We start from the raw sequence: 22135 nt of genomic DNA on the forward strand, positions 1-22135 counted from the left end.
ATCAAGTCACTGCAAATATAACAGCTAAAACAACAGTGCAGATTCACTACCTCACAGTTCTGGAGGCTGGAGAGACTTTGTGGCTTGACTGCGTTCTCTGCTTAGGGCCCTGCAAGGACCAGAGGGAAGATGTCAGCTGGCTGGGCTCTTCCCTGCCTCCGCAGAAGAATCTGCTTCTAAGTTTGTCTTAGTTGTCTTTTTGTCACTATAACCAAACACCTGACGCCAGATACTCATGAAGAAAGGAGGTTTATTAGAAGTTCAAGCTCTAAATGACATGCTGCAGACTCTGGTTCTGGTGAGAGATCCCATGGTGGGTGGGTGATGGAGCAGGAGCAAGCAAGTGTTTACATCTTGAATCAGGTGCAGGGAGACACTGAGTGGGCCAAACTCGGGCTTTTTTAAATAACCTTCTTGCAAGAACTACCAAGGAGTCCCATGAAGGGCATGCCCCCAGTGACCTAAGGACCTCCCTCTAGGCCCACCTCTTTTCTTTTAAGGTTTATTTTGTGTATTTGAAAGTCAGAGTTACAGAAAGGGAGAAGGAGAGCATGCGTGTGTGCCAGCAAGAGACAGAGAGATCTTACATCTGCTGATTCACTCCCCCATGACCCCAATGGCTGGGGCTGGGCCATGCCAAAGCCAGGAGCTGGGAGCCAGGAGCCTGGATCTTCTTCCTGGTCTCCCATATGGTGCAGGGGGCCAAGTGCTTGGGCTGTTTTCCATTGCTTTCCCAGAAACTTCAAACTTCTCTGACTTCTTTCTCCAATGACTGTGAACTGTGAACCGTTCTCCTCTCTTGTGATTAAATGAGGCCCACAGAGTTCATCCTTCTTTATCAAGAGCAACTGTGCAATAGTAAGTACTTCACCCTCTCCATGGGTTCTCAGTGTCAGAAAGTGGAATCTTGGGAACATGTTTAGAATTCTGCTGACCACGGGTCTGCATAGTTTAGGACACTTTCATGTTTAACTTCATTTGCCAGCATAAATAATTTTAAAATGAAATTAGGATTGTATTATTTTGCAAGCTTTACACTCAACTAGACGTTGTGGATTATTTTTTCTGTCATTTCAACTAGACATTGTGGTATTTTAGGACTACAGATAAAGGTATGTGATCTATGTTAATCATACCTATATTATTGGGCTTGTGTACCGTTGCACTCTACTGGTGCATACATAATGCCAACATGAATAGAATTCTTTACCTCATAAAGTCCTTGTTGTAAACCACTGTGCTCAAAGATGCCGTCACGCAGGCTCCTCCTGACTGGGTATGAGTTGCTCCCTCTCTGTGGCATTTGTCTAATTGTCTAATTAGGGTAATAGCAACTTGAGACTAGGACACCCTAAATAAGTCAGCCTTTAGCACCCTCCCCTCCATGACCCTGGCCTTCTACAGCCTTTTCGCTCTTCTGTGCATTCTCGGTTAGGGAGTATCAACCTTCTCAGCAGTCTTTGCTTCGCACACAGGGTGTCTCAAGATTGACCCCAAAGGCTCGTCTGCAGAGTCCCTTCCTGCTGATGGGCCTGCATGGTCAGCCAGTGACCCAACAGGGTATTTTCCACCTGGATTGTTTCCACCCTAGGGAGTGATGTGGCTGCGTACGTCCCCAAGTTTGACTCCTGGTATCCCTTGTGGGCATGCTCCTTTGACTCTGGAAGCTATTTATCTGAGGATTTCAGTAAGTGGCTACTCTGTAGTGCTTCCCTGAGAGGGAGCCAAGCTGTGTGTCCTGCAGAAACACTAAGGCTTTCTTTAGGAGGAATGGGAATGGTGCCAGGGCTTTGACAAGAGAGGGGGTGAGGTTGGCAGCCCAGACTCTGCATGTCTGAACAGAGGGCCTCTCCTTGCAACTGCCTTGCCGCCTGACGTGAAATTCCCAGGACAGTGAAGACAGGTCAGTGCAGATCCTGCCAGGCAGACCAGGCCGTCCAGTCCCAAGAGCCGCTCAACACGCTTCACTTGTCCACTCAGAGACCCTTGTCTCAGAAGGTACAATGAAGCAATAGCACGGAGGCATGCTCCCTGAGGGGACTCCCAATGGGAGGGTGGTTATTGGTGAGCAAGAGTAGCCAGAGAGATTGAGCCCCATGCACAGCCCAGAAACACTATGGAAAGCCATCTGTATAAGAGAGGGAAGTAAAGCATTCCTAGTGGCTCCTTGGTTGAGGCTGTTATTAAAGAACATGTCCAGGGAATAAAATTGATAGGTTATGAGTAAGCTTTGGGAAATAAATGAGCGTGACCTGTCATGGCTTCTTTAACACCTGGGTTCTCCTATGCACCAAGCTACTTCTCCTTGACACTGGCGACCCAGACCCCTGCATCTGGAGAGCTGTGTATATCATATAACAGGGTGACAGAGTTGTGCTGACCTTGATATTACTTTTTTTTCTTTACAACTTCACTCTTTATTGAAAGAGTTCAATTAATTTATATAAATTATGAGCCAGGGTTTTTAAAATCCATTTATATAATCTTGCTTTCATTTTTTAAAAAATTATTTATATAAAGGGAACAAATTTCATGTATTTCATATATACAATTTAAAAAATTTTTATTTATGTAAGGTGAACAAATTTCATGTATTCAGATTTAGGTTCATAATAATACTTCCCACCCTATTCTCCCTCCCACCCCTGCTCCCACCCTCCCTCCTCCTTCTTTCTTCTTTGTTCTTTTTAACTTTTATAATGACATACTTTCAGTTTATTTTATAATCACAAGCCTAATCCTCCACCAAATAAAGAATTCAACAAGTAGTAAGTAGAAAAACCACTGTTCTTCAAGAGTATAGACAAGGGCTATAAACAATAATCAAATCTTGGGGCCAGTGCTGTGGCACAGTGTGTTAAAGCCCCAGCCTGCAGTGCCATCATTTTTATATCGGCACAGGTTTAAGTCCCGGCTCCTCCACTTCCGATCCAGCTCTCTGCTAAGGCCTGGGAAAGCAGTAGAATATGACTCAAGTGCTTGGGCCCCTGTATCTAGATGGGAGACCTGGAAGAAGCTCCTGGCTCCTGGCTTTGGATCAGCTCAGCTCTGGCCATTGTGACCATTTGGGGTGTGAACCAGCAGATGGAAGACCTCTCTCTCTCTAGCTCTACCGTTCTATGTAACTCTGCCTTTCAAGTAAATAAAATAAATCTTTAAAAAATATTCAAATCTCATAATGTCAATTTCCCTCATACAGATTACATTTTTTGTGCTCTGTATACATTTATTACCACAAATCAGGTGAAACATGTTTGTCTTTTGTGGACTGGCTTATTTCACTAAGCATAATGGTTTCCTGTTGGATCCACTCTGTTGAAAAGGACAAGAACTTCACTGCTTTCGTGGCTAAGTAGTGTTCCATAGTGTGTGTGTGTGTGTGTGTGTGTGCATCACATATTCTGTATCCAGTCATCACTTGATGGACATCTGATTTGATTCTGTAGATTAGCTATTGTGAACTGAGCTGCTATAAACATGAAGTACAGATAACTCTTTCATATGCTGATTTCATTTCCTTTGGGTAAATTCCCAGGAGTGGAATGGCTAGGTCATATGGTAGACCTATTTTCAGATTTCTGAGGTATCTCCGTACTGTCTTCCATAATGGTTGTACTAGTTTACATGGTTGTAATAGTTTGGATCCTAATCCACCAACAGCGAATTAAGATACCTTTTACCCTCACATCCTGCCAGCATTTACAGTTTTCTGATTTTTGGTTGATAGCCATTCTAATTGGGATGAGATGAACCCTCATTGTGGTTTTTACATTTTTACATTTCCCTGTTGAGTAGTGATCCTCCAAAATGCCTGTTCATGTCTATGCCCATTTCTTGAGTGTATTATTTGTTTTGTTATTGTTGAGTTTCTTGAGCTTTTTATAGATTCTGAATATTAATCCTTTATCATTTGCATAGTTTGCAAATATTTTCTTCCTTTCTGTTGGTTGCCTCTTCATTTTGTTAAGTGTTTCCTTTGCAGTGCAGAAGTTTCTTTGCTTGATATAATCTCATTTGTCTATTTTTTCTTTGATTGCGTGTGCTTTTGAGGTCTTTTCTAGCAAGTCTTTGCTAATGCCAGTGTCTTGCAGAGTTCCCCAATGTTTTACTTCAGTAATTTGATGGTAACAGGTCCTAGATTTAGATATATTTAGAGTTGATTTTTAGAGAAGATGTAAGGTAGGGATCTTGTTCCATACCTCTGTGCATGAAGATCCAGTTTTCCCAGCACCAATTGTTGAAGAGAATGTCTTTGCACCAAGGATTGATTTTAGCTCATTGTTGAAGATTACTTGGTTGTAGATGTGTGGATTAATTTTGGGAGCTTCCATTCTGTTCCATTGGTCTACATGACTCTTTTTGTACCAGTAGCAGGCTGTTTTAATTACGACTTTCCTGTATTATGTCTTGAAATCTGTTATTGTGATGCCTTCAACTTTATTTTTGTTGTGTAAGATTGCTTTAGCTATTCTAGGTCTCTTGAGTTTCCATTTGAATTTTAGCATTGTTTTTTATAGGTCTTAGAGGAATGTCATTGATATCTTAATTAGAATTCTATTGAATCTGTAAATTGCTTTGGGTAGTATGTATATTTTGATGATATTAATTCTTCCAATCCATGATCATGGAAGATTTTTCCATTTTTTAGTGTCTTCTATTTCTTTCTTTAATGTTTTGTATTTTCATTGTAGAGATGTTTCACATCCTTGTTTAATTTATTCCAAGGTATTTAAATTTTTTGTAGCTACTATGAATAGTACTGATCTTTCAAGTTCTTTCTCAGCCATGGCATTATCTTCTGTGTATACAACAAGGTATTGAATTTTGTGTGTTGATTTTATATCCTACAACTTTACCAAACTCTCTTATGAGTTCAAGTAGTCTCTTAGTGGAGTCTTTTGGTTTCCCTATTTATAAGATCATGTAATCTGCAAACAGGGATAATTTGACTTTCTCCTTTCCAATTTGTATCTCTTTGATTTCTTTGTCTTGCTCAATGGCTCTGGTTAAATCTTCCAGAACTTCACTGAATAGCTATGATGAGAGTGGGCATCCTTATCTGGTTCGATATCTCGGTAGAAATGCTTCCAACTTTTCCCCATTCAGTATGATGCTGGTGTGGGTTTGTCATATATTGCCTTGATTATGTTAAGGAATATTCCTTCTATACCCTATGTACTTATGGTTTTTGTCAAGAAAGGATGTTGTATTTTATCCGATGCTTTCTCTGTATCTATTGAGATAATCATATGGTTTGTATTCTTCAATTTGTTAATGTGATGTATCACATTTATTGGTTTGCATAAGTTGAAACATCCCTGAATACCAGGGTTAAATTCTACTTGATCTAGTTGAATGACCTTTCTGATGTGTTATTGGATGAAATTAGCTAGTATTTTGTTGAGGATTTTTACATTTATATTCATCAGGGATATTCGTCTATAGTTTTCTGTTGTGTCTTTTTCTGGGTTTGGAATTAAGGTGATGTTGGCCTCATAGCAGTTAGGGAGGATTCCCTCCCTTTCAGTTGTTTTGAATAGTTTAAGAAGGATTGGAATTAGTTCTTCCTTAAAATTTTCGAAGAATTCACCAGAGAAGCCATTCAGCCCTGGGCTTTTCTTTGTTGGGAATGTCTTTAATACTAATTCAATATCTGTCTTGGTTATTGGTCTGTTTAGGTTTTCAATGTCTTCATGACTCAATTTTGGCAAATTATATGTTCCAGAAATCTGTCCTTTTCTTCTAGATTTACCAACTTGTTGACATAGAGCTATTTGTAGTAATTCCTGATGATTCTTTTTATTTCTGTGGTATCCATTGTAATGTCACCTTTTTCATCTTTAATTTTATTATTTATTTATTTTAGATTTTTAAAAAAATTATTTCATAGCTAGAGCTACAGAAACAGGGAGAGACAGAGAGAAAGGTCTTCTATCCACTGGTTCATTCCCCAAATGGTCACAATAGGTGCAATAGGTGGAGCTGGGTCGATCCAAAGCCAGGAGCCAGGAGTTTCTTCCAGGTGTCCCATGTGGGTGCAGGGACACAGGACTTGGGCCATCTTTCACTGCTTTCCCAGGCATAGCAGGGAGCTGGATCAGAAGAGGAGTAGCTGTGACATGAAGCAGTGCCCATATGGGATGCTGGTGCCGCATACTATGAAACAGCATCAGCCCCCATCTTTGATTTTATTAATTTGGATCATCTTATTTTTTTGGTTAGTTGGGCCAATGGTGCATCAATTTTGTTTGTTTTTCAAAGAACCAGTTCTTCGTTTTACTGATCTTTTGTATCTTTTTTTTTTTTTTTTTTTTTTTTGGACAGGCAGATTGGACAGTGAGAGAGAGAGAGACAGAGAGAAAGGTCTTCCTTTTCCATTGGTTCAGCCCCACAATGGCCACTGCAGCCGGCTCACTGCGTTGATCTGAAGCCAGGTGCTTCTCCCAGTCTCCCATGTGGGTGCAGGGCCCAAGCACTTGGGCCATCCTCCACTGCACTCCCTGGCCACAGCAGAGAGCTGGCCTGGAAGAGGAACAACTGGGACAGAATCCAGCGCCCTGACCGGGACTAGAACCCGGTGTGCTGGCGCCGCAGGCAGAGGATTAGCCTAGTGAGCAGCGGTGCCCGCCAGATCTTTTGTATCTTTTCTTTATTTCAATGTTGTTTATTTCTTCTCTAATTTTAATTATTTCTTTCCTCCCACTAATTTTGGATTTGGTTTGTTCTTTTCTTTCTAGGTCCTTGAGATGCACTGTTAGATCATTTATTTGATGTCTTTCCAATTTCTTTTTGTAGGCACTAATTGCTATCAGTTTCCCTCTTTTTTTTTTAAATTCTCCATCACAACAGAGCAATTTTTTTAAAGATTTATTTATTGATTTGAAAGGCAGAACTACAGAGGGTCAGAGGTAGAAGCAGAGGCAGAGGAGAGACAGGGTAGAGAGAGATTGAGATCTCCCATCTGCTGCTTCACTTTCCAGATGGCTGCAACAGCTGAACTTGGGCAGATCCAAAGTCAGGAGCCAGGAGCCTCTAGGTCTCTCATGGAGGTAAATGGACACAAGGATCTGAGCCATCCTCCACTGCCTCCCGAGGCAAACTAGCAGGGAGCTGGTTCAGAAGTGGAGCAGCTGGGATTCAAACCAGCATCCCTATGGGATGCTGGCGTCCAAGGTGGTGGCTTTACCTTCTATGCTGCACCCAGCTCCTAAACTTTCTTCTTAACACTGTTTTTGCTGTATCTCGTAAGTTTTGATATGTTGTGTTGTCATCTTCTTTCATTTCCAGGAGTTTTTTTTATTTCTTTTGATTTCTTCTATGACCCACTGTTCATTTAAGAACATGTTGTTGAGTCTCCATGTGTTTTCATATTTTCTAGAGTTTAAGTTGTTAATTTCTGGCTTCATTCCATTGTAGTCAGAAAGGACACGTGGTATGATTTCAATTTTTTTTATTTGTTGAGACTTCCTTTATGGCCTAGCATGTGGCCTATCCTAGAGAAAGATCCATGCACTGATGAAAAGAATGTATATTCTGTAGTTGTGTGGTGAAATATTCTGTAGAACTTGATTTAGCCCATTTGGTCCATAATGTAGATTAGCTCTGTCATTTCTTTGTTGATCTTCTGTCTAGGTGATTTATCCATTGATCAGAGTGGGGTGTTGAAGTCCCCTGTTATTACTGTATTAGAGTCTATATCTCCCTTTAGATGCATCAACATTTGTTTTACATAGCCAGGTGCCCTGGCATTGGGTGCATATACATTTATTATAGTCATATCTTCCTGTTGAATTCATCTGTTAATCATTACATAATGCCCTTCTTCATCTCTTTTAACAGTTTTTGTGTTAAAGTCTATCTTGGCTGGTATTAGGATGGCTACTTTTGCTCCTTCTGCTTTGTGTTGGCATGATTATCTTTTTCCATCCTTTCACTTTCAGTCTGTGTGTATTTTGTTGGTGAACTGTGTTTCCTACATGCAGCAAATATATGGGTCTTGTTTTTTAATCCATTCAGCTAGTCTGTGTCTTTTAATCAGAGAATTTTGGCCATTTACATTCAAAGTGACTATTGATAAGTAATGACTTGGCCCTGCCATTTTCCCGTAAATATTCCTATTGTTTGCTTTGGGTTTGCTTTGAACTTTTACTAGGAGATTTTCTGCCTTCACATTCTTTAATAATGATGACTATCTTTCTCTGTTTCTGTGTGTAGCACATCCTTGTGTATTGTTTGTGAGGCTGGACAAGTGATGACAAATTCTTTACATTTCTGTTTGTTTTGGAAGTCCTTTATTTTACCTTCATTTATAAATGAGAGCTATGTAGAGTACTGTATTCTGTTTTCTTTTAGGTGTCGGACTATGTATCTCCATTCTCTCCTAGCCTGCAGGGTTTCTGAGAAATCAGATGCCAGTCTAATTGGAGATCCTCTGAAGGTAATCTGGTATTTCTCTCATGCACATTTTAGCATCTTGTCTTTTATGTTTTACTGTTGAAAGCTTGGCTATAATGTGTTGTGTTGAAGATCTTTTTCTGGTCCCATCTATTAGGACTACTGGGTGTTTTCTGTACTTGGATGTTCCTTTCTCCAAACTAGGGAAGTTTTCTGCTATTATTTCACTGAATAGGCCTCCTAACACATTCTCTCTTTCCATACCTTCAGGAACTCCTAAAACATGTGTGCTACTTCATTTGCTGATATCCCAAACTTGTTGAACACTATTTTCAGTTATCCAAATTTTCCTTCTTTTTTAGTCTGACTGAGATGTTTCCAAAGATTTGTTTTTTACCTCTGATATTATTTCTTCTTCCTCATCAGTCTATTGTTTTATTTAACATATTGAATTCTTCATTTCTAATATTTTAGATAGATATCTCTATCAGCAAAATTTTTCATCCATGTCATGAATTTGCTTCTCATTATTTTTGAGTAGTCTTATGATTATTCTTATTTTATTTTATCTATTTTTTTTAATTTATTTTTTGACAGGCAGAGTTAGACAGTGAGAGAAAGAGACAGGGAGAAAGGTCTTCCTTCCATTGGTTCATCCCCTAAATAGCCACTACAGCCGGCGCACTGCGCCAATCCGAAGCCAGGAGCCAGGTGCTTCCTCCTGGTCTCCCATGCAGGTGCAGGGCCCAAGGACTTGGGCCATCCTTCACTGCCTTCCCGGGCCACAGCAGAGAGCTGGCCTGGAAGAGGAGCAACCAGGACAGAACTGGCGCCCCAACCGGGAATAGAACCCGGAGCGCCAGCGCCACACGTGGAGGATTAGCCTAGTGAGCCATGGCGCTGGCCAGTCTTATGATTATTCTTTTAAATTGCTTTTCAGGCATTTCATCATTCTGTTTGTCTTTACATTCCAATATTGAAGTCTTGTGTTCCTCTGGGGGACTCATTTTGTCTCCTTTATTCATGTTTCTCATATTTTTAACGTTTATTTTTAGACATATATGGAAGCATTTTTTGTTTTTCTCCTATGGTGACTTTTGTCTTTGAAACATGCCTCTGTGGCTTGGAGGAGTGTCTGCTCCTTCAGAGGCTTGTGCTGGTTGGACCAGGGAATCCAGTGAGCACTTGGAAGTAGTGCAAGAGTCAGGGTGACACCCAGTTGATAGTGGGGGGAGGGTCACATGATTACATCATGCTGGTGCAGTCACTGCCTCATCTCCTCTCTGCCAAGGGCATCAGCGCCCAGGAAGAGCCCACAGTGGCTACATACCCCCCATGCAGGTGCACGAACTGCCCAACAGATCTGTGTGGCCCTCAGCGTTAGCTCAGAAGCTGTGCTAGGACCCATCCCAAGCACTCAGGGACAGTGATAGCCTCAGAGTGAGCCTCAGGCACAGTGATTGCCCAGAGACCCAGCCACACCCCATGGCCTACTGTGCAGTCATAGCACAGTCACAGGGAGCAGGGGATACACTCTCAGACCTGTGAGCCTGCTCCTTCCACAGAGGGAGCCGAGGCATTCCCAGAGCCTGCTTCCTGTCAGTGAGTGCAGTCGCTCCTGATAGAATTAGGGGAGGGGAGTGCCTTACAGGCTTGAGTGTGTGCCCCACCGCCTGCCACCCCTCCAGGCCAGACTCAAAGTCAGTAAGGACCACGGATTTATCCCTCAGGTGAAATCTCCTACTTGCGTGCCCGTGAACCACAGCTTGGCTTATCAAGATGGCGGCTCCTCCCTGCTTGTCACTGGGAGCCCGTGGAGGATGGGGAGCAGGCAGTGCACTCTCCCTTCACAGTGTTTGGGGGCACCCTACCCCCACTAGCGCTCCAGGACACATCAGAGTCAGTGTGGCCCACAAGGTCCTTCCTGAGGCAATAGCAGACTCCTCTCACTTCCGAGAAGAGGGAGTCTCCCTCTGACTGCCCAACCTTTTGCTGCCAAGGATGGCACTCCACAGGAGTGCGGGACGGGAAGGTGGCAAGGTGGCTGACCCCAGTCAGCTCCCCGGGTTGCAGTAAAAGCCCCTGGGTGACTGTGCAGTTCCCTTTGCTGAAGCTCCAGTCGGCGGGCGTGCAGCAGTTTCTTCCTACCTTGACGTGGTAAGATGGCGCTCACAGCCGGCGGCAGTGGGGTCTCACTCTTCTCTCCTCTTGCCCCACAAAGTCTTCATTTTTTTCTTTACTTCCTGGTGGAAAGTTCCCATCAGTCAGGCCCCTGGAAGCGTGGTCCTTCCTTTGTTCTTTTCCTATCCCAGAGCAGCCGAAGTTAGTGTGGCCATGCCCTACTCAGCCATCCTGGCAGTCTCACATGTACAGTTTTAGGGGCATAATCATACTTCCGACTCTACCCTCCCTCGCTCCCATCCTCCCTTCTCTTTCCTCTCTTACTTTTCTTTTAGTTTTTACAAGGACACACTGTCAATTTACTTATTTTATTTTATTTTTGACAGGCAGAGTGCACAGTGAGAGAGAGAGACAGAGAGAAAGGTCTTCCTTTGCTGTTGGTTCACCCTCCAATGGCCGCCTCGGTGGCGCTGCGGCCGGTGCACCGCGCTGATCCGATGGCAGGAGCCAGGTGCTTCTCCTGGTCTCCCATGCGGGTGCAGGGCCCAAGCACTTGGGCCATCCTCCACTGCACTCCCTGGCCACAGCAGAGAGCTGGCCTGGAAGAGGGGCAACCAGGACAGAATCCGGTGCCCCGACCGGGGCTAGAACCCGGTGTGCGGCGCCGCAAGGCGGAGGATTAGCCTAGTGAGCCGCGGCGCCGGCCAATTTACTTATAATCATAAGCTTAACCTTCCACTAAGTAAAGAGTTCAATAAGTAGGAAGTAAAACAAACAAACAAACAAACAAACAAAAAACCCACTGTTCCTCAGTAGTGTGGACAAGAGCTATAAACAATAATTAAATCTCAGAATGTCAAGTTCATTCATATGCATTACTTTTCTATACTCTGTATAGTAGTTACCACAAATCGGGGAAGACATACATTTATCTTTTGGAAACTGGCTTATTTCACTAAATATTATGGCTTCCAGGCGCATCCATTTTGTGGCAAAAGACAGGATTTGATTCATTTTTACAGCTGATTAGTATTCCATCATGTATATATACCACAATGTCTTTATCCAGTCATCAGGTGATGGACATCTAGATTGATTTCATATCTTAGCAATTGTGAGCTGAGCTGTGATAACCTTGAGGGTACAGGTAACACTTTCAGATGCTAATTTCATTTCCTTCGGGTAAATTTTCAGGAGTGTTACCACTCATATGGTACGTCTATTTTCAGATATCTGAGGAATCTCAATACTGTGTTCCACAGTGATTGAACTAGTCTACGTTTCCACCAATAGGGTATTCGGGTGAACTTCATATTCTTACTGAAGAGTAAGAAAGTGACAAGCAACCAGTGCTCACCTCAGCCAAGGACTTTTGGATCAATCTGTCATTTGCAAATGTCCTTTCCTGCTCTTCCATGGAGTAAGATGAAAGAACTAGGTGTCTGCTTTCTGGGGGTTTCCAACACGTCAGTGCAAATGTGGCATGAGTGGTGCCCAAACATGGCCACTCCTACAGGAAAGTGGGAGCTTTATGAGCATAAACACATAACCCTCAGGGTGACTACCACTGAACTCCCCACCCTTTCCTTTTGTTACCTCTGCTCATTTGGTGCCCTCAGCTTGTCCTGGAACCACCTGCCTCAGAAGGGATCTGTCACCCCTACTCACCCACCCACCTCTGAATAGCTTGATGTGGCCTGGGCATCTTTCCACCTTAAGAGGTGGCCTTATCTTTCGTCTTTCCACCTTAAGAGATGGCCTTATTCTTCATTTGTGCTGTCTATGGAAGATATACCTAATTGTGGACTTTGGTTGATATCAGCAGACCCCATGGACCCCATGTGGGCAACAGGCCTTTAACAGGACCACAAAAATCACACCATGGACACAGCCAGCTACTTGGTGTATGTAAAGTCAGTCTCTTGTCTGATAAATGGCTTTATTACTCTCCCCTTCCCCCACTAGTCAGTACAACCTTTTTCCAAGACCTAACAAAGCGTGTACCATTGACCTATAAGCAGTCCTCTCAGATATCCCATGGCCAAAAAATTGCTTCAAGTCAAAATGGTGCGTACCAAATCTGGCCTTCCTAATGGAAACATTTTGTATAGCATCAAGCTTGGGATTCAGTACCTGACTTTACAGAAGTGACAGAGCAGCATACTTACTTAATTCTGAATGGTATGACTATTAGGTTTAATATATATATTATATGAAATGTATATACTAGGGTTCTTCAAAGAAAATGAAAGTAAGAAATAAGTTTATTCTCATGCAAAAACTTTTTGAAACCTGTACATATAAGGGATCTTCAAAACATTCATGAGAAATGTACACTGTGAAAAAATTCATGGCTTTAAAAAATGTTTTACAGCAAAATAAAGTTATTTTGTAACTTCATTTCTATGAATCCTTTGAAATACCCTCATTTATTATATATTGGGCATAGTATATATATATATTGTATAATTGAGATCTATATATATAATGGATTACATATATACATACAATGAATATCTCTATATACATGTGTTCATGAACTCATATATATATATATATATATATGTCCATTGATTCTATTTTAAAAATTATTTGATTTATTTATTTGAGAGGCAGGGAGACAGAGACAGTTAGAGAGAACTCCAATCTGCTGGATCACTCCCCAAATGCCTGCAATGGCTAGGGCTGGGAGGCTGAACTTGGAGTTGGGAATTCAACCCAAGTCTCCCACATGCGTGGCAGGAACCCAACTATTTGAGCCATCAGTGCTGCCGCCAGGGTCTGCATTAGCAGGAAGCTGGCATTAGGAGCCGGAGCTGGCTCTCCAACTCAAGCCCTCCAGTGAGGCACGTAGACAGCTTAACTGAGATCTTGACTGCTAGGCCAAGCACCTGCTCCTGTCTGTTGGTTCTGTTTCTCTTGAGAACCCTGACTAGTACAATAGCTGACTTTATTTCACACCTTCATAATACAATGCCAAATGTCCCATGATGAAGGAATGCCTTACCGTTACGGATGCATCTTCATAAGCACACGTGAGGGGGTTGGGGGAGGAGGCTTAGGGCCACTTGAGGACCCTGGGGTGGGTGAGCAAGCCTGTGTGCTCCAGGGTTTGTCTTGGCAGGTGGCCAGGTGGCAGAGCACGCAGTGCTGGCCCTGGTCCTGCCCTCCCAGAATCAGTCCAGAGGCCCAGCACTTTATATCATGATGGTGAATTACAGCCAAGGCAGGAGGCATATTTTCCATTATGAATGATTTCTTTTTTTAAAAAAATTATTTATTTGAAAGAGAGAGAGAGAGAGAGAGAGAAACAGGTGAGAACCACCGGGAAGGAAGATGCCGTCAGGCTCCTCTCTTCGTCACTGCAGCTAGCCAGTGTGACCGTCAGCAGGGCATGGCGGATTTCTCGCTCAAACCTCACAAGGCTAGCTGAAGTGGCCGCTCCCAGTATTGGGTGAGATCCTGAGTCTCTCAGAAGTCACAAGCTGACCCAGGTGCAGGCTTCAGAGAGAGGCCAGCTTGGTTTTCACGGACTTCAGGAAGCAGCTCTTACCGACCACCTCCCCTTGACTCATGCAGTCGCAGTGAGGAGTGGCCCTGCCCTCCCCAGGGCTCCTGGGGCAGAGACGCTGTGTGGGTGTTGCTGCTGTGTCCTCGGCCATCCCGCTAGCCTTCTGCTAAGAGCAGCACAGTTCAGCTGTCAGAAGTAGACTCCACTGCTGGTCTGCCTGCCTCTGGTTCCAGGTTCTGCCACTGGGCACTGCTGGAATGACAAGCGAGTCACTGAGCTTCTCTGTGCCTCAGTTTCCTCTTCTGGAAAACGGTACTAGCAATGACACTTAAGCATAGGGTTGTTTGGGGGGATTAAATGGGTTGATGCAGGCACGTTAGGACAGCTGGTAGTGCAGAGTGACTTCCAGGCAGGTGGGAACTAGACTGAGCACATTTGGTGGATGGGCAGTGGAGGCAACACAGGGGTCATGTCTGTGTGTGCCACTTGTACCCAGGATTGGAGGGTCAAGTATGTGACACACCTGTTACATACTATGCTCCATATATATTTTTTGAATGCTGAATATTGCTATTCAAGTTTGTTTGATAACAAAAGCTATGTTTTTAAGCTCTTTATGGTATTTATGCTGCTTCTCTGGACAGCACTCTTTCCTTTGACAGTGTGCCAACAGCTACGAATTTTACCCAGCTCCAGTGTTTAAAACCGCAGCAGATAATTGGTATTCATAATGCATGTGACTCTGTACAATGGACTATTACTCAGCGATAAAAAGAAATGAGCTACCAAGTCACAAAACCACACGGAGGAATCTTGGCTGCAGATTGCTCAGTGAAATAAGACAGTTTGAAAAGGCTGCGTTCTGCATGATTTTCACTCTGTGACATTTGGGAAAAGGCAAAATTACAGACACAGTGAAAAGAGCAGTGCTTGCCAGAGGGTCAGGGCGAGGGAGGGTGAAAAGGGGAGCTTAGGGGACTTTTAGGGCAACGAAGCGGTTCTGTCTGGTAGCGTAATAGTGGATCTGTGACAATATTTGGCAGAACCAGAATGTACAACACAAACAGTGGATGCTAATATAAATTGTGAACTTTACTTAGTGATAATGTGTCAATATTGGTTCATCAAGTGTAATAATTATACCACATTAATGCAAGATGTTAATAGTAGGAGTTATGAATAAGGGAAAGGATTTTTTCTGCATTTTTTCTGAAATCTAAAACTGCATTACAAAATACATCCGTTAAAATATAATTAGAAAAGCACGTGAGATGCTGCTGTTGGGTTCAGTGCAGTAAACTACCACCTACAATTTTGTTATCCCACATGAGCACCAGTTCCAATCTGAGCTGTTCCACTTCCAATGCAGCTCCCTGCTAAGTTGCCTGGGAAAGCAGATCAAGATGGGCCAAGTACATGGGCCCCTGGCACCTGCATGGGAGACCCAGATGGAGCTCCTGGCTTTGGCTTCGCCCTGTCCTTACCATTGAGGCCACTTGGGGAGTGAACCAGTAGATATATTTCTCTCTCCCCCGCCCCTCTCTCTGTCTCTCTCCTTTTCTCTCTCTGTGTAACTCTGCCTTTGAAATAAATCAATAAATCTTAAAAAAATAGAAAAGCATATGAGAGCTCCACCCCTTCTTCTCAGCACGAGATAATAAAAAGAATGATAGGCAATAGTAATCCTTAAGGACAGACTGCTTACCAAGCACTTTCTGTCTTATTTCCCACCCGCAACAATAACAACCTGGGGCATTTCTCACAAGCAGAGAGCAGAGGATGAGCACGTTGTATGGGAATCCCCCGATGTTCCCCCAGTTGTGTGGATATTGTTCTCCCCATCTGACTAGTTCTCGGTTATGAATCTTCGGCTAATTTGACTGAATTGCCCATTAGTTCCTATTAAGTTCCTTTCAAACTCTCTTTTAATATTTTGTGCTTTTTAAACACATTGAAAGAGAACAATTTAGCAAAGACAGACAGGGACAATTTCTTTACAACACTTCCCAAAAGCACAAAGGAAGACCGAGGAAGTAGCCACAGGAACTTTATTTCAGTTGAGGAGAATATTCCAGACACTGGGAGAGCAACCCTGGGCTAGGCTCTATCCTGAAAAAATAACAAAACGTTGGTAAATGTATCCTTCTTCCTCCTCACACCTGTTCTCCGATTTCCATTCTCATTCATTTCTCACTCATTCATGAAGCATTTGTTGAGTACTTAGAACGGCCAAGCACGTGCTAATGTTGAGTACTTCCATCCTCACCCATTCATGAAGTACTTATTGAGCACCTATTATATACCAAGCTCCATGCTAATAGGGGGTACTGAGTTGTGAACCACAGCACAGGAGCACAAGTGGTCCTTCCTGCCAGCTCTGTCCGACAACACTCACCCTGTCCACCCCTCCCACCTGCCTGCTTTCCAAGGCTCTATGGAGGGCTGCTTCATAGCATCTGACAGCTGCCCCGAGTGCTCTAGGACCCCTTGCCACAGATGTGGGAGATTCCTGAAACCTTCAGAGTCGCCTTTCACTCTGCTGTCCCTCCCAGAAGGTGTGTGCCGCAGAGTTGCAGGACCGTTAGCCAATAGCTCTTACTTTTTGTGTTTCCGGGAGTAAATTTTAGCTCTGGATTGGTGCTGTGCCCTTGTAAGAATCATTGCTTTCGGCTGGCGCCGTGACTCAACAGGCTAATCCTCCGCCTTGTGGCACCGGCACACTGAGTTCTAGTCTCGGCCAGGTCGCCAGATTCTGTCCCGGCTGCCCCTCTTCCAGGCCAGCTCTCTGCTGTGGCCAGGGAGTGCAGTGGAGGATGGCCCAAGTGCTTGGGCCCTGCACCCCATGGGAGACCAGGAAAAGCACCTGGCTCCTGCCATCGGATCAGCACCGGTGCCGCAGCGCGCCGGCCGTGGCGGCCATTGGAGGGTAAATCATTGCTTTCCCTTGGTGCACTTAATATTTACAGAAATTGTAAGCATCTTGGGGACTCTCATCCTCAGGGCTAGAGCACTGTGAGGTTAGGATTTTGAACTGCCCACATCTCTCTCCTCTCCCTTTGCTGAATCTATCGCTCTCTTCCCAGCCAGCTTGCGGAGGTCCTGCAATTGAGGAGGAGGAGCCCTCACTTCCTGCAACATCTTCTCTGGAGCACATTTCTTTCAAGCACCCTCCATTGTGAGTTGTTCTAGCATTTCCTGTCTGCCAAGTTGTTGTTTGAATAAGGCATTCCTGACAATTACCTTATCCCAACACATTTTCCTCACTTGGGGGTGCGATGAGGGGAACCCAGGGATTGGAAAAGACTGGCTGAAGGATCGGGTCATTAAGTTCTGCCAGGGCACAGTCGCTGGTTAAAAAAAAACTCAGTCAGATCGGTTGTGGATTGTAACTGCTCTTTGCTAAAACTTGTCAATCTCTGTGCTTATCTGAAGGTGTTATGATTGACACAAAGACTTGAACAGACCCTGGCAAGGCACGTGGGTTCCTTTAAAAGTATGCAAAGGATGTGTTTGATGTCCCCGTGGAGCGTGCACCCTGCAACCTTCCTGTAAGCGTTCATAAGGCTCCACACGGATGGCAGCATCTGGCTGGAGTTAGGGTTCCATTGTTGCTTCACAGAGTTCCTTTGGTGCTTTGCTTATATTCCTCTGGGACCCTCCCTATGTTTCTGGAGACTGGCTGTGGGCTTTGTTAGCCCTCACAAAACACACCGAACACTGGAGTAAGGGAGAGGGTTTATTGGGGAACACCCAACAGACTGGAGGGGTGGGGCGGCAAAGGAAAAAGAGGGAGAAAGAGAGTATAAGAGAGAGAGAGACAAAGGAGAGGAGATAGTGAGGAGACAAGATAGAGCAGAGAGACGAGCTGAGAGAGCAGCCAAGGGAGCAGGAGAAAAGCCAAGAGAGGAGAACCAAGAGGGCAGAGAGACCAGAGGAGGAGGCTAGAGAGAGCGCGTGTTCAGGAACAGGCCCCCCCCCCCCTTTTTTTTTTTTTTTTTTGACAGGCAGAGTGGACAGTGAGAGAGACAGACAGACAGAAAGGTCTTCCTTTTTGCCATTGGTTCACCCTCCAATGGCCGCCGTGGCCGGCACACTGCAGCCGGCGCACCGCGCTGGTCCGATGGCAGGAGCCAGGTACTTATCCTGGTCTCCCATGGGGTGCAGGGCCCAAGCACTTGGGCCATCCTCCACTGCACTCCCAGGCCACAGCAGAGAGCTAGCCTGGAAGGGGGACAACTGGGACAGAATCTGGCGCCCCGACCGGGACTAGAACCCGGTGTGCCAGCACCGCAAGGCGGAGGATTAGCCTAGTGAGCCACGGCGAAGGCCGAACAAGCCCTTTTAAAACTTTGCCCGAGGGCGGACAGGGAAGCAGGAGCAGCGAATCCCATTAGGATGGGGGTGGAGCTTGACAACAGGGGTTGGGCCATGTGGCCACCTGGCTAAAACTGCGCCAGTTTCCTAACAGGCTTGCCCAGTCACTGGAGCTAAGAGACGTAAACCCTCATGCTCCTCTGAGCTTTCCAGGTGCATGGCCCACGGTGCTCGCCCAGCAGTTGCAGATTTTCTAAATCCATCCTTCAGTCACCTCTAACAAAGGCTAAGGAGACTGGCAAAGTCAGCTCAGCAGGCTGGCGTTTCTTTCTTTTTAAAGCATTTCTTACATCTGAGACAGAAGACAAAGCTAATGCCGCAGTAACTATTTGAACCTGGAAGGTTACTCTTCTTGGTCTTAGGATCCCATTATGATTTTAAAATATAAGGAGGTGGCTGGCGCCGCGGCTCACTAGGCTAATCCTCCACCTTGTGGTGCCAGCACTCCGGGTTCTAGTCCCAGTTGGGGCGCCGGATTCTGTCCTGGTTGCCCCTCTTCCAGGCCAGCTCTCTGCTGTGGCCAGGGAGTGTAGTGGAGGATGGCCCAAGTGCTTGGGCCCTGCACCCCATGGGAGACCAGGAGAAGTACCTGGCTTCTGCCTTCGGATCAGCGCAGTGCAGCGGCCTCAGCGCGGTGCAGCGGTCGCAGCGCGCCGGCCGCGGCAGCCATTGGAGGGTGAACCAATGGCAAAAAGGAAGACCTTTCTGTCTGTCTCTCTCTCTCACTGTCCACTCTGCCTGTCAAAAAAAAAAAAAATATATATATATATATGGAGGGCTCCAAAGAGCTTTGGTTTATTATTTGCTTACTGATATTTACTGTACCAGAATTTAAAGCTGAGATATTTAAAATATTTATTGCCTTATTTGAAGATAACAATAATAAACCTGTTACCTGTTAGCCCAGTGTATTTGAAGTAAGAAAGAAAATTCCAAGCGACATTGTTTTTCCTTCTTGTGAGACGGTTTGTGTTAGCTTAGTTGATGGGCAGTGAGACCCTCAGATCACTGCCTGCTTTTCATCCATGGTGGTGTTTTTGCTAAGCAATACCCCAAACTGTTTGAAGGCATTGCTGTAGAACCCCCAACCTGGGACCAACGTGCGGAAAACCAAACACTGACATCGGGGTGGTGGAAGAAAGTAGATATGTATTGCAAGCTCGGAGCGAGGAGCCAGGCAGCTCCTGCTGAATTTCCTGTGCTCTCTGAGGAGTCGGGGTGGAGGATCTTACAGACCGAAATCGGGGCTGAGAGGTGGGTGATCAGCTCGTGTCCCAGTTCCAGGTTGGTCAGTGGTGCTCATGACCGTCCTTTGATTGGTCAGTGATGCTGTGCTCTGTAGGGAATATATGATGCCCAGGTGGGCGCCAGTTGGTTTAGGTGTTACATGAAGGTTTCTGTTACATTCTGCCTGGACCTGAAATTCCCCTACACAAACCACCCCAGGACAACTCTGGCTGTCAAGATTCTTACCTGTTGGACTCCTTGAGTCCAGTAATTAGAACCTTGTAGGGCCACCTGGATCACTCCCAAGTCAGTGAATGTCTTTTGATAAAGGATGGGCAAGGATACCTTGGGCTAAGGGGGCAGATGAGAGGCTGGGTCCTGCTTTTATGTTATAGGGGTTCAGTTTCAGTGTCATAGGTCACGCAGCCTCTGGAAATCTTGACTGATGTTCGTGAAAGGATGAGACTGAGAATGACAAGTAACATCTTCGTGTTATGATGAAAATACCTGATCTTGTGGGACACCAAAGATCCCTGAACCGCGCTTTGAAAAGCACTAAGTTCAACAAGTCGATTGTTTCAAAAACCAGGGGTGTAGATTTATCCCTTTGGGATCCCCTTTCTGATGTTGGGGGAGACACCCAGACATTGAAGCTGCAGCTGGCATAGGCAGGAATGCCTCTCCTCCAGCACATTTGATGTGGTTGATCTTTTTGTTAGTGGTGACGGCTGCTTGAAAGTTCTTACCTTCCTGCGAGAAAGAATTCAGACGTGGCTCGCTTGGTTAATCCTCCACCTGCGGCGCCGGCATCCCATATGGGCGCCTGGTTCTAGTCCAGCTTTCTGCTGTGGCCCGGAAAGGCAGTGGAGGATGGCCCAAGTGCTTGGGCCCTGCACCCACATGGGAGACCAGGAGGAAGCACCTGGCTGCTGGCTTCGGATGGGCATAGCTCCAGCCGTAGCGGCCATTTGGGGAGTGAGCCAAAGGAAGACCTTTCTCTCTGTCTCTCTCTCTTTCTCACTGTCTAACTCTAGCTGTCAAAAAAAAAAAAAAAAAAAAAGAATTCAGATGTGAGACCGAGAGGAGCGGCCAGCAGGGCAGCAAGGTTTCACGGAATAGGGCATCCGTCAGAACGGCTGAGCACCTCTGCAGATGGGTCTGAGAGAGAGTGCCAAGGCGTTCGTCCTGGGCTAAGTCAAGTTCCAAGTTTAATGAAGAGCACACACCTGTCCGTGCGGGTGAGCATCTCAGCAGAGAACTGACAGCTGAGATCAATACACCCGATGGGCCAGGTGGGCATCTCAGGAAAGAGCTGAGCAGGCAGTCTGCATTCGTACTATGACTTACAGGGCAATGAGGTTGAGTTTTTCGCCTTCTCCTGGACCAAGGGTTTTGCTGGGTGAGTCAAATTCCTCCCGAGATTTTACTACCCAATGTTATCAGGCCAGGAAGCTCTCTTGGCACAGGCAAGGAGAATCCTCCTGGGTGCTTTCCTTTCCTGGGTAGCTGGGGCCACCCATGAAGTTCCTGGGGCATGGGCAGGCCTTTGTGGTGTAGGACACTGGGCTGCCTCCCGGTGCGCTTCCGAGGCTGCTGCATGTCTGTCTGCAGGTGCTTTGCTTCCTTGGGCCCTAACACACAAAGGCTAATTTCTGTGTTCCTGCCTAACATTTTCACTTAATATGTAGGACTAAGGGCCTTCTGCACACTCTTAAAATACTGGAGGCAAGAGATATAAGCTCCTGACCCAAAGGGCTCATTTGAAGTGAACGTCCTCACCACTGGGCCTGCTCGCTCTCCCTTTTCCATTCTGCACAGAGGCTCCTCGACCTAGGATGGGGTGGAAACCACTGTGAGCTAAAATGTCACAAGTGGGGAACACACTGGATTGCGTCACCCCCTGCACATGTGCTCTCAGCAGCACAGCACCCTCTGACCTGCGTGTTCCTCTTGTGGCCACGGAGCTGATCCTATCCACGCTCACTACAGAGAGGGTCCGACCACAGAGTGCCAGCCCCTGAGAGGGACAGATTCAGCTTTCCCAGGCTGGCTTCTACTGAATGCACATTGCTTTCACACCTGCAGCACTGAAAAATTGTACACTGAACCATGGTAAGCTGGGACCCTCTGTGTGTATATGTGTGTATTTATAGATATAGATAGAGGTATAGATACAGATACAGATATAGATACAGATATAGATACATATATCTCCGTGTGTATAGAATTCTGTTACCCTGGAGAACCCTAACACAGTTATTGCTACCACAAACCAGCTTTACATTTTCGTTCCCCAAGAAGTCCATCTTGTACCTTCATTGTTAATCTTTATAAACCCCTCCCCTCTGATAGGGTATAAGGAGAGTTGGAATTCTGACAGGGCTGCAATGTAATCCTATCCTTTTAACTGTCTGCTGGATAAGCCCACCTTCTCCATCTGGGACCAGGTACATGCTAAGACCCCTCCCCATCTGTATATGTGATTAAGTGGATTTTTATCTCTTTGGG

General features: G+C 45.2%; 1 long non-coding RNA gene across 8 annotated transcripts in view; it reads left to right on the forward strand.

The window, feature by feature from the left end:
- LOC149128665 (uncharacterized) overlaps positions 1–22135 on the forward strand; it is a 268169-nt gene that overhangs the window by 28878 nt on the left and 217156 nt on the right. For 3 of the 8 annotated variants that reach the window (XR_016223044.1, XR_016223051.1, XR_016223046.1), the window contains exon 2: positions 17110–17201. This is a non-coding gene — a long non-coding RNA (uncharacterized LOC149128665). Of the gene's footprint in view, positions 1–8352; positions 8438–17109; positions 17202–22135 lie in introns of all 8 variants that reach the window. The other 5 variants (XR_016223055.1, XR_016223060.1, XR_016223059.1 and 2 more) reach the window with 2 other exon arrangements.

This window comes from Oryctolagus cuniculus, chromosome 1 (assembly GCF_051225735.1).
Source record: "Oryctolagus cuniculus isolate XC-2025 breed Fujian yellow rabbit chromosome 1, ASM5122573v1, whole genome shotgun sequence".
In the NCBI taxonomy this organism is placed as follows: domain Eukaryota; kingdom Metazoa; phylum Chordata; class Mammalia; order Lagomorpha; family Leporidae; genus Oryctolagus; species Oryctolagus cuniculus.